Source organism: Labrus bergylta, chromosome 22, assembly GCF_963930695.1.
Source record: "Labrus bergylta chromosome 22, fLabBer1.1, whole genome shotgun sequence".
NCBI classification, from domain to species: Eukaryota; Metazoa; Chordata; class Actinopteri; order Labriformes; family Labridae; genus Labrus; species Labrus bergylta.
Window position 1 is genome coordinate 13,908,276 of NC_089216.1, and position 15,563 is coordinate 13,923,838.

Consider the following 15,563-nt stretch of genomic DNA (forward strand, 5'->3'; position numbering starts at 1 on the left):
TATTTTCGAGTGTGTTGCACGTCTGATAGATCCAAAATGAGAAAGATTGGTCAGCATGTTATTTGTATTTATTAGCACTAACTTGACAGCTTTATTTCTCTAGTTATAGTCAGGAACTTGTTGCTCATCACATAGCCATAAATAAATGTTTATTTGAAAACTGAAATCATGGATATATAACAGAATGTTGCTTTATTGTAGCTAACTTATTTGATCCAAATTCACTTGGATGTTGTAAATCTTCAACGCTGACTTGCTTCAGTTGAAAGACAAACCAGTGCCTGCAATTTGTTGTTATGAAAGGAAGAAAGTGCAACATTTTAAACAGAAAATATAGCGGAAATATTCAATGTAAATGTCTTTCTGAGTTATGACTGTCTACAATGAGTGAGAAGTGCGAGTCCCGATGGCTGTGTTGTTGTTGGTGCCGTGTTTACATCAGGTTTACATGGACTACTCAGCCGACTCCTTCCCCCCTTGCGTTTAAAAGCTGTTTTCCTCAAGGACTAAAGAAAAGACGGAGTGACATGACCACTCACTGCTTATTTGGATGTCAGGTAAGCATTTTTAGATCACGGTCATTCCGTGTCAATTCATATGCTAGTGAAGCTACAAGCCTACTAAAGTGTGCTAACATTAGCCTGCTAACACAACGATGCAGCATAGGCCAAGGACAATTTTGTCCACCGCTTGCGCTTCATGGTGCCTTCCATTTGATAACGCCTTCATGCAAACATGAACAAAGAGTGGAGAGGGTTTGGTGGTGTGCCGCTGGAAGAGAGCGGAGGCTTCCATATGGTGGAGGTTTCACCAAAACAGCATTTTGTGTTGGTTTCATGCTGGTGCTTAAGGGTGATGACTACTGGATCAAAAAGGTTCTTCCTTTAAAGAACTTCCTCTTCCTTTAAAAACCAAGAAATACCAAATATTGGGCCACTTATATAGTTCTTTACGTGGTATTGTTAGTTTTTTTGCTAGAAAATTCTGGTATCGTGACAACCCTATACATTTGAACCTTGACAGTCACATTTTGATGCCTAGGGCCATAGATCAAGCTGTCATTTTGAGGAAATGTCCAGAGTGAGAACATGCTAGCATTCCATAACCAGAATTCCAATGATTGTCTGAGATCAATGACTCATCAATTTTGCATGCCTGTTCATTAGTGTATGCTCCATAATGGCCTGCCAGCTGTTCTGTGAAAGCCAGATCCCTCACAGACAGAATCAGTGTATTCACTGACATGTCGCCCCCATTTTGTTCAAATTAGAGCCTCTCTGTTCAAATATGTACAATGCTGACATGCACCATATGTCTCAAACATGCTTTATGTAATCTGTTTGCTTAGGCAGAATCCTCATTTGCACCTTTTCCCCGCGACTGCAACTGGGTCACACTGCGGAATGAGACGGGGAAATCAAAGTTTGCTCTGCCTCGCGATGGCCCATATTAGAGAGTTTATCTCCTGATTGATGCATGGGCTCCTCTGTGAAGGTGAGGCGAGCAACTTGTTGCCCCCGCTGCCTTTGGATGGGATCCGTCGGAGCGTAATACCAGGCGACAGCCAGGCTGGTGTTTGTAGCGCAAGCCAAGAGGGATTATGGGTAGTGGGCTTTAATATCTGATTTTAATTAGCAGTTTAACACAGTGATCACGCCTCATTAGGGAACTGGGGATGCTGAGGATGTGCGTGAGTATGCTGGAGAGCAGCAAGAAAGAGTGGAGAAGAGGAAGGAATATAAATGCTTGAAGGCTGACGAGGAAAAACTGTCTATTTTGCATTTGATAAAACGGCCCTTTCATCAAGAAACTACACTGTAAGCTAAGGATTTATGACAAATATGACATTATCCTGAAAAGCATATAGTCTTCACGCTACGAAAAAAAAAAATGTTATAACGTACTTTATGGACCTCACACCATTTTTTTCAATGTTTTATGGCTCCACTAACCTTGGCCGTCTGCCAGGATTCATCTGTTTGTGCGAAACTCCCCCTGGCCTTGCCCTGGCATGCCACTTAAGGATTTAGAGTGAGTGTATCAAATCTGTGAATAGTCCTCTCCAGCACAGGATAAAAAGATTAAGGCATTTTAACCCCTAGGAACCCAATGCCCTCTTGCTCTTGTCATCTAGGAATTAGTCTGGCTCTTTCAATTGGGCCCATCTCCGGGCGTTGCTGGTGCGGCGAGGTGGCGGGACACTCTGCAGGGCTTGGTGCACTACCAGAACACTGCACGGTTGGGTGGGGGGGGGGGGGGGGGACCCCCTCGGTTTCAGTAATGGTATAATGGGAGAGGAGTGGAGGTTTGAAAGGCTCCAGTGGTCAGCTGGTAACACACCACTGCTCTTTTTCTCTCTCCACCGCTGCTCCTTTTCTTCATCCTTGTCCCACTTGTTTGACTTACTCTCGCTCGCATCCCTCCCTCTCCCCCTATCACTGTCCTCGCGGTTTCGACCGGCTGTCTATATATGGTGAGATGCATTCAATCCACTTTCAATCCCAGGGGTTTAGTTCAGGGGCCGTGCTCATTTTGTCGGAGGCAGTTTCAACCACCTCTCTAACCCCCCTCATATTGCTCGCTTGCTTTTTCTTCCTCACATCCCACCAGTTTTGAAAGGGAGCAAAATAATGCACTCTATAAATCCCTTCGAGACATCCGCATGGAATAACAAACACCCCAAACAGTCCTCGGCAGCCTCACATTCATCATTTGCATGAAAGTAAAACTGTTAAAAGGCACTAACGCCGAAATCTCACTTAATTCCTTTGTTTTTCTTGTTTCTGACGATTCAGAATTAATACCTCTATTCACACAAGATGTTTCTGGGAAATCCCTTGTAATGCTACTTAAACAAAGCAAACAATTGGAAAGCTCATGCTCTGCACTAAGTAGGCATTAACAAATTGCACAGGAACTGCGACTGTGTTAAGGAAGAACACCAGAGTAAAAAATAGTATAGAAAGTAAAAATGTTAATACTCTAAAGAGCCCATTAAGCCAGGGGATACATGGGAATTAGGGCCAAGATTAGTATCACAAGTAGAGCAGTGGGTCTGCATCAGAACTCAAAGTAATGACCGGCGATTGAGGATCAGATCCATTGCACCAGATGTTGCTCATCTCTCATAACATGTTTGTGTCACTCTCTGCCTAATGCCTTCATTTGATACCCATATATCCGCTGTTCTTCCTTTTTAAAGGCCCTCTGGTGTCTTCCAGATTTAGACCAGCTCTATCACGAAGATCATCTGGACCCTGTGATGGATATCTGTCTACTTTGGTCCTATGTTGACATCTGAGAGGCTGAAATGATGATGTTGAACATGACATTCTTCTTTTGTGAATTGTAATCAATTGAAATCAATAAGAAAAAGAAAGTGTGAGCATTTTAAATGTATTGCCACACTGTATAGCAAAGGTAAGATTGTAAGAAGTGGATATAGCCTCTGACTTGAAAAAGGAGGACAATACATTATATATTTATCCATATATACTGTATATAATAGATTATAAGGCAATATATTCCCTTAAACCAGAAGGCTCTCTTATAACCACTAGAGAGCAACCCAGCTATCTTATTAAAGTAATAATATGCAACATTGTAAACATTAATAGAACTAAATATATTAATGAGTTATGCTTTTTTTTAAAACAATGAAGTCAAACTCCCTCTGAGCTTGTGGTTCTCAAATCTGTGTTCACATGGGACTTCATTCAGCCTTTTTATGTGTCACTCAGAGGTTTAAACATGTTTCTAAACATGTGAGCAATGCCTCTACAATGGGGGGGGGGGGGGGGGAGGGGGAATTTATATAACGCTATAATTTATATAAATTTGTATGACTCCAATGCCAAGCCCTGTGATTGGCTAGCGAACGGTCAAGTGGATATCCCGGCTCTCGCCCAATGATAGCTGGGATCAGCTCCAGCCACCTGCGACCAGAAAAGTGGAATAGATCATGGATGGAACTACAATGCCTGAATAGCGGCTTTAAAAGGTGACATGGCGGCTTCAAACCACTCATTTCTATCACAGGAAACAAAGACACTTCCGATTCTAAAATCCTATTTTGATATCTCACTTGTCCCTTAAAGTACAAACACCTTTGTCCTCAATTCAGGTAAGAAATTTGAATTCTCAAATCCCTCCAACTCCCACTGTTGGCCTACAGAGCTTAAGCCAAGAGGTGCAGAGAATCTGGCTGTCTTGTCCGTGCCCCATTGAGCTCGCCTTTTAACACCGCCATAATTAGTTTTTACCCAGCCTCCGGCCCAGGGTGTCTGGTTTTGTGGGCCGTGTCTCTTAAAAGAATCGAACCTGTCTGGCAAACAGAAACAAACTGCCCCGCACGACTCCACTCGTTTGCACGCCTCCCTACCAGATTGCTTATTGAACAGCGGGTGTGACAGCTCAAGGGGTTGGAGGGGGCACAGAGGAGGCAGGCAGATTCACACCAGACACAATGTTTCAGGACACCTCTAATTTTTTCATCGTTTAAGTTGTCCTGTAATTAATCTGCCTGTACATTTAATTAAAAAGAAAAGTTGAGGGTGTAATTGAATGCAATGGCTGCCTTGTGAGTCGACCCGGAGAACAATGTGAGTGGTAATGCATCGTGGCAGCAGGGATACATCACGTTAGTTAATCTGAGGTTGACCTCAGAGCCACTTGGGGGGGAAAGGGAGACAACAGACTCTTTTCTGTGCAAACCTCCTCAAACTGCACAAACAGACTTGTGATTCAATCTGAAAATGAATCTGTCACATCACAGATGTTCACCAACATTATTTTTCCAAAGCAAAATTAATAGGATTAGCCGTCCCGGAAATGTAAACAAAGTGAAGATAGGACTCGGAAAACTCGGAAAGGCATCACAGACAGTGGGACCCGGGTGTTACACCCATTGTAGACAGTCATGACTCACAGAGTTATTTTCAGAGGATATACTTGATTTCTATTATATTTAAGTGTGAAAATATAAGCCTTTAATAACACAAGAAAATGGCGACATAAGCTTAATCCTTTAATGACACAAAAAAAACATGTTAAAGTCAATTTGAAGTCCTTAAACATGTGTATGCAAACTCCTGTTAATTGTCATTATTTTTCAGTGTTTTGGTCCCAACACATTGCCAGTTAGTTCATTGCATGTAGGATGGTGTGAAGTACTTTCCTATGCACCTGTCTTATGAAAAATTGATATGTAAAGAAAAGTACTAGCAGCATTTGCTAAGAAAGACCTTATAGTTGGTTTAAACATAACTTCCGCCTCTGACAGGGAAAATAGCCAATCACAGTTAAGGATTTTTTGGGTGGCACCTGGGGTGGCCAATCACATTTCTAGGGGGGGGCACATGTCACCCTACTGGCCACCCATCTGGACAGTAGAGGAAAAGCTTAAATGGTTTTTAACTGCATTGTTGATCACTATGTTGAATGTGTACAAAATGAGCAGTGTGCAATTTGTACTTTGTGACCGTGAACATTTAATTTGAGCTGGAATCAAGTGTGATCAGTACTTGATTCATAAGAAATCTTGACCGACTCTTAACCACTGAGCCAAAGATTCCCCTTCATGTCTTGCATATCTTATCGTATCATTTTTTGCTTGGCTCAGATCACAACAGATTGTTTCAAATTGTATCGCATTATATCATGCCAATATTCCTGTACATTATCACATAACCCATAAATATAGATAACATAAACTTCCTTCATTTTAATACAGACCTGAAGCTGTTTTGGTTTGCATCAAATCCAGCCTCACACGATAAGGATGACTCATCACTACAGTAGATCATGCTCTGTCCGAGTTCACAACAGGGAAAATGCAAAATATTACAAAAATATAGCCTCACTCCTTAGTCTGAATTACTCTGTGCCCTCAGACAAAAATTAATAATGAAAGATAGACCAAGCCGCGCACAGTCAGCCCAATTGCTAATGGCATGTCACGCTTGATTCTGGCAGGCAGCCGTCGTCAGCCAAACAACATCTGTGACATGTGTGTGCAGGGGAGGGGAAACAAAGCAATTTCAGAAGTCATTTGAGCCGAGTCAGTGATGGTCCAGTGGCAATGTGTTGTGCTTGTTGTTTGGAAAAAGCACAAAACAGTAAGGCGAGTAAATGAGAGTGAAAGAATGACATGCGGCGAGCTAAACAAAATAACACTGTGTTGGAGACACAAGACTTGGTAGACTGTTATGTCACGCACCAAGGCAAATACACAAAAGCATGCAGCCAGAAGTGCCTCACCAAGTAAAAACAGCTTGGGAAATAAAAACAGAAGTTGACAGCAACAGGTAATAGGTTACTTGTATGCTCTCTATTCAGCATTGATCTTCCATCAATCTGCTGTACAATAGTCCTTTGTATGCAGATGATGGTTCTTAGACCTCTAAGTCTCTAATTCTAAGAAAATCTAATTGGCAAACTTTCTAATTGTTTGGAGTTTTAGCTTTGATCCAAAACTCACTCAGACAGAGTGAGTGTGAATGGAGTAAAGACAAAGCAGAGTTTAAAAAAAAGCAATCACACAATGCAATGTCAAAGCTTAGGGTTAGGGTTAGGTAGGGTAGGGTGCAGGTTTGGGTGTAGGGTTAGGGTTAGGGGTTAACGATCATTTTCTGTTTGAAAGTCCGCGGAAATTATATAAGAAAATATCTTAAGATACTGTAATTCTTCCTATTTCTGCAGCTGGTCTCCATTGCACTACTTAAACGCTGCTTTCTTTTCACTGAGACTCTGCTCAGGGATTTAGCTGTAGTATTTATTATTGGCTACACCATTTTTGTACATTTCCCATGAATCCGTGGATCACGTGCGAACCATCAAGCGTGATCCATTCGTTTAGTCAAGTTGGGACTCTGTATTATGTGAATCTCTGTATGGAGGCGCCATTGAATTGGGAAAACCATACATTGCATTGATGCAAAATGTAATTTTTTACTCAACAACAACAACAAAAAAGGAAACAAAACTGTGACCATAGTTACTATTTATCTGAACATGACACTGGATGGATAAATGAGCCACATGCTGAAGGTTTGTAAGGGCAAAACAACAGACTTTATAGACCAGAAATTGACTTCCACTGTGCAATGGAAGGGAGAACTCTCTGAATTAGCATTTCAAAAAAATTAAATGAAACAATCTTGATCGTTCTAATGAGCAGGCAATTACTGTAACTCCCACATTTCAACATAGAGTCTCAGCCAAAGCTGTGAGTCATTAGGATCTTTTTAAGGCTGAGCACAGAGGTGGGTTGAGGGGTGAGAGGTTGGGAAACACTTTGTTTACTACTTTACTATTTCATTTAGTCATAGACCTCTCAGGTGATTTAAAAAAAAAAAAAACATCATTTGAAATCTGGAACACAAAGTCTAGTGAGACATATTTATTTTAGTATCAATGCCTAAGCATGGATTGGCTCAGACTGGTGTTGGTTTACGTTTCGAAGAGCAGAAGACAAACAATCTAATTGCTTATAGTTTGTCACCCTTGCTCTCTGTTCATCTTGTCGATGTCTCTGTCATCTGTTTGCCTAGCTTATGGGTAGAATCTGTGACCCTTGTGTACACTTATACAGATGTGAATTTGTGTGTGATGTATGCATCACAGGCTCTTATTTCAAGCTGTTCAGTGTTCTTCCTCACGCCCTCCCCTCTGACACCACTCTCTTCTACAGGGGAAATTTAGTATCTTTATTTACTATTGTGTAATCAAGATGGTGGATAGGTTGGGTTTAATTAACCCAACTTGGCGATAAATGTAAATGCCAAACGTCGGCCAGTGCTACAGCATAAAGCTTTTACGAGGTAGAGCCCTTTTCTCTGAGGGGTATAAAGCAGCTCCGTGCTGACCCGTTGATTCTGGAATGGCCTGAGGTTGGTAATGAATCCTGTTACGAGATAGGGAGATTAATGGGAGTGTTTTTTACATAAAGGCAATTTGAATCTCAGTTTAATTTCACAGAAGACATCTTATAACACAGTTTAAATCTCATCAGTCAACACTTGTGTCAGTGGCCACTTACAAACATACTGTATAGTAGGCTTTTATTGGGTACTATGACAGAATGTTTGGATGATTATGATGTTTGATTTCACTGTTATAAATTCAGAGACGACAAACAATACACTGTCTATGAGAGAGAAAGCTCTAAATCACAATTTACATGGAAGTCTCATCTTAGAAAATTTCAAATGAAAACTTTAACATTCATGGGATTGAGTTTGTTAGTTTCATGAATACCTCTGGGTTAAGCCAGCATTAGTTAGAGTAGCTTTATATCAATGAAAAGAGGAGGAGCTTGTCTGGCCCTGTTATGTACCATTGCTTAGGCTTGCTAATTGAAACTTTCTATTTCGGTCACTGAATCTATACAGAACCATATTGGAAAACAGAAAGATATTGCTTTACAATGTTGGGTATGTCTTGGCTATGGTTAATCTGGGAGTTTTTGCAAAGTTCCCAGTTTACCAGTGTATTTGTTATCCAGCCAACCCACTCAAATAGGGTATATATGGGCTGTATTGAGTTTGGGTGGTCGTCAATTGGGCATGACCTCAGAAAGTGGGTTGGTGTTTTAGCCTATATCGGCAACCAGGAATAATATACAAAAAGGAGGGCATAATATTTAGCCAGCAAACATAGGTACTGGATTGGGCACTTTATGGAGACCCGTCAAGGGCCCTCAATCAATCCTTTTTGGCAAACCTTTGTGGGCACGTTTAGTCGAATTTCATCTCCCTCGCAAATCCTCACCAGAATTACTGGTTGGTTAAACAAATTATTTATTTTTACTTATTGACCCTCAATGCCGGTCAAATGTAATGCTCAAATAACAATGCAGCCACTAGCCCTAGCTGTAATGGTAGTCTGGTTGTACCTCCAGTTATTGTGCCTGCTCTTCCAGCTCTACTACCAGGATGTAAACAAGCACATTGAACGGCTAGCATCTCATAGGAGCGGCAATGTTTGGCAGGATTTTGATCTGGAAAAATGATGAGAGATAAAGTTTAATATAGGCTTTTGCTTAAAACTGGCCAGCCAGAGCAATGGGTAATCACATTCAGCACATGCATATGGATGCTAACCTGCAGGGAGGACCTATGGCTTAGAATGTTACCTTTAGACTAGTTGTTTAGTGTGACTTTAAATTTATGTTTAACTGCGGTCGCCTAGGAACATCACTAATTTGAACAAGTAGTTTAATCAAGTTTTTTATTTAATACTATTGTTATTTTTTCTTTTATGGACAATCTTACATTTTTATTCAGCTATGCAGTGGCAGTAGTGCCTGAGTACTAAGGGATTAAACAGGGGCTGCTCGTGTATTATCTCCACCTAATTGCATTTAAGTTCCTCAATAATTTTTGCACTAATTATTTTCCTCCTGCATCCCCTGGGTCCTATAAAGGGTTAGAGGAAGCAATAAAAAGAGTAAAAAGGGTCCAAACCTGAATATTTACATCCTTGTGTGTCTCGTTTTCCCTCTCTCTTGTTCTGTGCTGACATCACTGGGAGAATTCACAAGAATTATTGTAGTTACCTGTCATGGTTAATGCCTGTTTAAGTCTTGTTTCATGAATATCTTGATGCCATCTCGCATTTTAGACTTGTTTCATGGCGTTTTGGAGTATTGCTGGGGTAACTGTCTGCTCGAAACTTCCTTCACAGTTGACTTGGTAACATTTCAACACAGTGGTAGCCACAGCCATAACACAAGCTTCAGTTTATGCTCTCTTCCGCTCTGTCTTTCACTCATACATTCATTCACTCACTCACTCACAAACTCCCTACCCACACACACAAATACATGCAGGGGCTCAGTGTGAAAGGGTTATAATGGCTTGAGCAAAATTGTAGGTTCCCGCTGCTCTCATCATGCAAGCCCTCACACATCCTGACCCCCTGTGAGGAGCTCCGGACCGCCGGTGCCCCTTTGCTTCTAGCCAGACAATACTGAGTGAGCCTGACCATCATCTGAGGAGCTGCCACTCCACAGGTGGGCAGCGGTTACCAGAATGCAGCACAGAGTTAGACATGCGCTTTTGCAAAAAAGCCTAAAATGATGAATAGAAAGTATATATAACGTCATGCTTTTAGTTTATGTAAGAAGAAAAAAAATGATTTTCTTAAACACAAATGCAAATTTTTTTTTTCCTCTATGCACTTTGACATTCACAGATTTTTTAAAAACAAATAATTTAAAAGCATTAGCACTTGTTTCCCCTAATTGAATATCACTTCTACTTCAGTTTTGAAAGTCGAGTGGTTTGGAAAAACAAATACTTGAAATTATGCTGCGAGGGGTTCGAGATGGTCAGCATATCGGGTCCAATTAATTAGTAGAAAGGTGTTATCCATTCCATTTGGCACTCCAGGATCATGTGTATTTACTCATTATGTAAATGGGGCTTCAGAAGCATTTTGAATATGTCTATTTTGGAAAAAGATTAGGGGGGAAAAAAAACTAGCTCTATCTACTCGAAAGTGTGGGTTATTTTAAGAAATGTATATATAATGTAATCATTGCAATCATCACTTCAACCTAAATTATAATTCACCTGTGTTGTATTTGTTGTTTAAAGGTCACATATTATGCATTATGTTTTTGAACATGTTTTTAATTTGTGTCCCTAGCCTGTCAAAAAAAAAAAGAATTATGCGTCTTTCGCACGCTCCACTTTTCATAAAACGTGTGTTCAAACAGGCCATTTGGAGATTTTCCCTTCATGACATCACAAAGGGCAGTAACCCCTCCCTCAGTTGGGTGACACTCCCACAGCTAGGTGTTTGTTCTGCCCTCTGAGTCTGCTTTCTCACTGTAAACAACAGGGCATGGAGTGAGAAAGCTAGAACAAACCATGCCCTTCCAGAGAGGGGGCGTGGTCACACACTGCTCGGTTGCATTTAAAGGCACAGACACAGAAACAGCCTGTTCTGAGCAGGGCTAAATTAGAGCGGTTCGCAGACATGTTTTGGGAAGCTCTGAGACTTATTTAAAGTGGTTGGAAAGGAGGATGATATGTGACCTTTGAGTATTCAACATGAGAGTCCATTATTGCTAAATGGTAATCTTGCTGGATATCACAATCCAAAATCCATAAAACTTCACTAAAAGGTGTGAATGTTTGGTTAAGCTATAACGCTGCTCCACATTTTCTCTCACTGCATTCCTCTCAGCTGCCTCCCTTAAAGCCGCTTAACGACTCTCTGGGCCATTTTCACACCTACACTCACTGCCGTACCTTAAATCAGTTTGGGGAGTTTCAGGCGGTTAACTTACCTGAGGCTATAACAGCTATTTTTACTTGCCAAGCTAGTGCTTGCTACTGTGAGACGGTCTCGTCTCCACTTTTTTTTCTCCCTTTTGCTCCTGACACCTCCCCCGGTGCTGCTGTTTGATCAAGGCTTTGTCCGTCAGATTTATATTGGTTTATACAGATGCAACGGGGAAATGAGTGAGGAACAGGCTTGTGAAAAGGTCGTGAGTCAAATGAGAAATATGAATATCTCTCTCCTATGTTTGCCAGAATGATATTGCGTGGTATTTGGAATGTTTTTTGAATAATTCATGGATGACAGGTGACAGTCAAGTAGACAGTCCACATAACGGCTTCTTCTCAAATGTTAAATTCTTCAAATAGAGGAGCCATATAGAAAAACTGGAAATGTTAATATTTTTAAGATATTAAGATATTAGTTAATATGATACAAATGTGCCACATTTCAACCACACGCATAAAAACAACCACAACAACAGATTGCACAATAAATGTGTGTCTTTATTACACAACACATGATGATTCCACCCACCAGTGGAAATTTATACAGAGTCACTTCTTTGTGAAATGTTTGCTGCCAAATTATTGATGTTACCACAGGCAGAACTAGGCTAATACGTGTACCTGATAAACTAACCAATATGCTAGATAGTTCAGTTCTTTGCTAGCTTATAAAGCTAGTGATTTCGAAAGCTTTTTGAAATGTGTTTTCGAGTTTCTAGTTTTGTTCTAACAATTGTTTGTTATTTTAATCAGTAAAGAGTTTTATTTACGAGGGCACAACCTCTTGCTAACTATCTTGGAACTTGCTAACTGTCAGTTTGTTAGCTTTGTCCCGAAGAGACTAACAAGTTCAAAACATGTGAAAAATGCTAATTTTTGCTATTTTGACGGTTAGTAAACCTCTAGTCCACCTTTGCTTATTTTTTTGTAATCTATTTTTTGGGGGCTTTTGCCTTTATTTGATATAGGACAGCTGAAGACAGACAGGAATTGTAAGGCGAGAGAGTGGAGGATGACATGTTCCATCCAGAATCAGGATCAGGGGTCGACCCGCCAACGAGTGCAACAAAGATTTAAGCCTCTATAGGACTACATGGGGTGCCTTCTCTACCAGCTGATCTAATTCAGATCCCCATGGTCTACGTTTCTCATTTTATTTGTAAGTATTAAGTAAAAAAAAAAAGAATTAACAGACAATGATAACACTTTATCCATGTCAAGGCTACTTCTTTGTAATGTTAGGGCCCAGTAGGGATAAGGCAGCCTTCTGTTTCTTCACCAATATCAAATGTATTTGTCTACATCCTGCAGCAGTTTCAGAATAAATGTAAACCTTTTTTTTTTCCACACAGGAAATTTAATCAAAGAAGTCTCTGCTGGATACTCACACACACACATCTTAGAGCATTTTTAAAAAGAAAAACCTCTGATCTTAGGCAACCTGCTGGCCACAGAAGCAGTTCATGAATCTGGAAGGAGACGTAGACGACATGCTGGGGTGAATGTGTGTTTCTTTGTGGAATCAAGACATTTGTCACTGTTGTGTCCAGCCTCTTCTATAGCCTTTTCCACCCGTTTATCTCCCCTCTTCACCCACGGATTAGATAATCATCTCGAACACCCCCTTCAAGACCTCCTAGACTCCTCTTTCTGAATGCATATCTGGATCCATGCCTCTATTTTCCAAATGAGAAAAGACCACTTCGACTTGCTCGAGGGGGGTCAATCTCATGGGGATCTGATTGGGCCGTAATTGAATTTGAGGGGTCAGATCAAACACGCAGCTCTTCCCCCTTGACAGCTACGATAACCTCCTGAGAAAGGAACTAGAGGAATGCGAAGGCAAATTCTAAAGGGTGCAGGAAAGATTAAATCTAGCAGGTTTTGAGTTGGGGGGGGCATTTACAGTGCATGTTCAGGGTTGTGCTTTGCTTTCACAGGGATCAGATTATGTTAGATGCAATTGATAGAATGCATAATGGAAAGAAAAGTCGAGATCCTAACCGAGAAGCTTCTGGCTTGATGGGAGAGCTGGGTGCTTAATGGTGTCGCAGGGGCGAAGCATGTCAAATCAATTTATCTCCCTTCATTAAAGCAGAAGCCGCCTAAGCCTATTACCAGACATGCCTCCGTACTTGTCTTATCCCCTTTTAGTCAAGGATGTGACCTCACTGTTCACTAAGTGACCATCATTACAGAAGGTTTCAGGAGGGCACCAGGATATACACTATCTCAAATAATCATGGCCGCAGGGTGGAAAATGTCCCTATAATTATGTGCTATTAACCAGCGGTGTTCCTAAGGGGTGGTTGCAGGGTGGCATAGGCCCCAACTGACATCATATTGGCCAACATATAAGCTAATATCTGCCAAGTGCCTGGTCAGAGTTGGGACCTAAATTCAAACATTTTTTTTTTCTTTTCAAATATCTTTATTGATTTTCTGGTATACAAGTATACACTTCTGTTGGTTTTTAAAGCAATGTAACAATTGTCTAGAAGGACAGGGTGAAAGTGCTATCTGGTCTTGCACATCTGTGCAAACTACTTTCACTACATTAATTCCACCCCTGCTTAAGCTGGTGCCTCTCTTGGGCCCCGAGTAAAAAAATTCAAGACACATCCCTGGTCTTTTGAAACCCATCATATTCAGAATATTCGAGTTTCACATCATCAATTATCAATTCTAGCCGGTTCATACCTCTTGTGTCCTTGTTTCAGAATGCATCAGTGAATAACCAGATTTTTTTTTTTTTATCAAATGGAGTTTGTTTAAAGGTATGTGAGCAATCAGGCTTTCTAATTAAAGATCCATCCATTAGAAAAATAAAATGTTTAAATGACTTATTGCTATCAGCGGGCCTTTGAGAAACAGAATGTGGAGTTAATTTAGTTGGAGCTGGGGTATATTCATCAGCTCTGTGGTTTAAAAAAGAAGGGGAAAAAGGAAAGCGGGAACTGCTCCGGCTCTCATATTGAATGGCTTACGAATGGTACCATTGTCTCTCAAAAAGCCTTCCCTCCTGCATTAATGGACACGTGCAAGTTTAAAAGCATTTCAATCAATGAGCCTGAGTCTTCTAATGGGGGCTTCTTTCAGGAAGGGGAGCTGGAATATACGTTTTCATTACAGGGGCCAGATTGCGGCGTTCACTCAGCGCACTCACCCGTGTATTAAAATGAGAGGTGTGCTGCGTGATTACCGGAGAGAGTAAAAAGCTTCAGAGAGATAGAAGATTGTTAAGATGGATATATGGGCTGTTTTTTCTCCCAACGTCCTCCCTTCTCTGATTTACCACTTAAAAGAAAAGGCAAGAAATGGAGAGAGGAAGTTGATGTTGATGTTTATGGCCTCCGTTGCTGATAATGTGCTGATGATGTCAATAAAGACAACAGTCAAGTTAAACCAATAAGGATGTAATGATTCTAAAATGCAGACCACAGTAATGCATCACCTTGTTTTCAATTCCAACATGATAAAACAACAGACTATAAACTGAGCGCAGGAGGAGCATTTCTCTTCATTCCACAACACATCACTCCTGGGTTATTACTTATGGTTTGTTCATGCTAAGAAGTGGCACAGCTAAATCATAATGTAGTTCTTCCTGACATGGTTGGCTCTAAAAGCTAAGTCACTTCCCATTGGTTCTTGTAACTTGTCAGATAGCAAGATATGTAAGACGTCTGATTTGGCTAACTGTCAGTTAGCTAGTTTTTTATAATGCTGGAGTTGGCTGACTGTTAGTAAGCTATTTTTCTTTTAAAATAATTTCCTTTATACGACAAAGGAATTAATCAGGATCAACAGGCCTAGGATTTAAAAAACATAATAATTCATAAAACGTTGAGCACTTTATTATCTACATTTGAAACTATTTTAAATACCTTTTTGCCAATTTACAGTAGTGCAAGTTTACTTTTGAAAGTTTGCCAAAGTCAATATCACTGAAATTCACTAGGATTTAGGGTACACCTGAAAGCCAATTTGCCAAATGAACAACATTTTTGACCGGGCCTTTGGTACTGTGTTTGTCCAACAGAGTACATGGGGAAAAAAACACCATAAAACATCCACATCAACTATTGTAGGACATAAGGAACACCTAGCTAGCTGATTTGAAGCTAAATTCAAAAGGAAACTGGACTTGGTTTGTGGTCTTCTCCTCTCCTCTGAAATGCTGTTTTAGTTCTCAACTGAAGAACTAACTGAAAAGCCTTTCCGAGGAGAGGTGAAACGTCTTCAAGACCCTAACCAAGTCCAGTT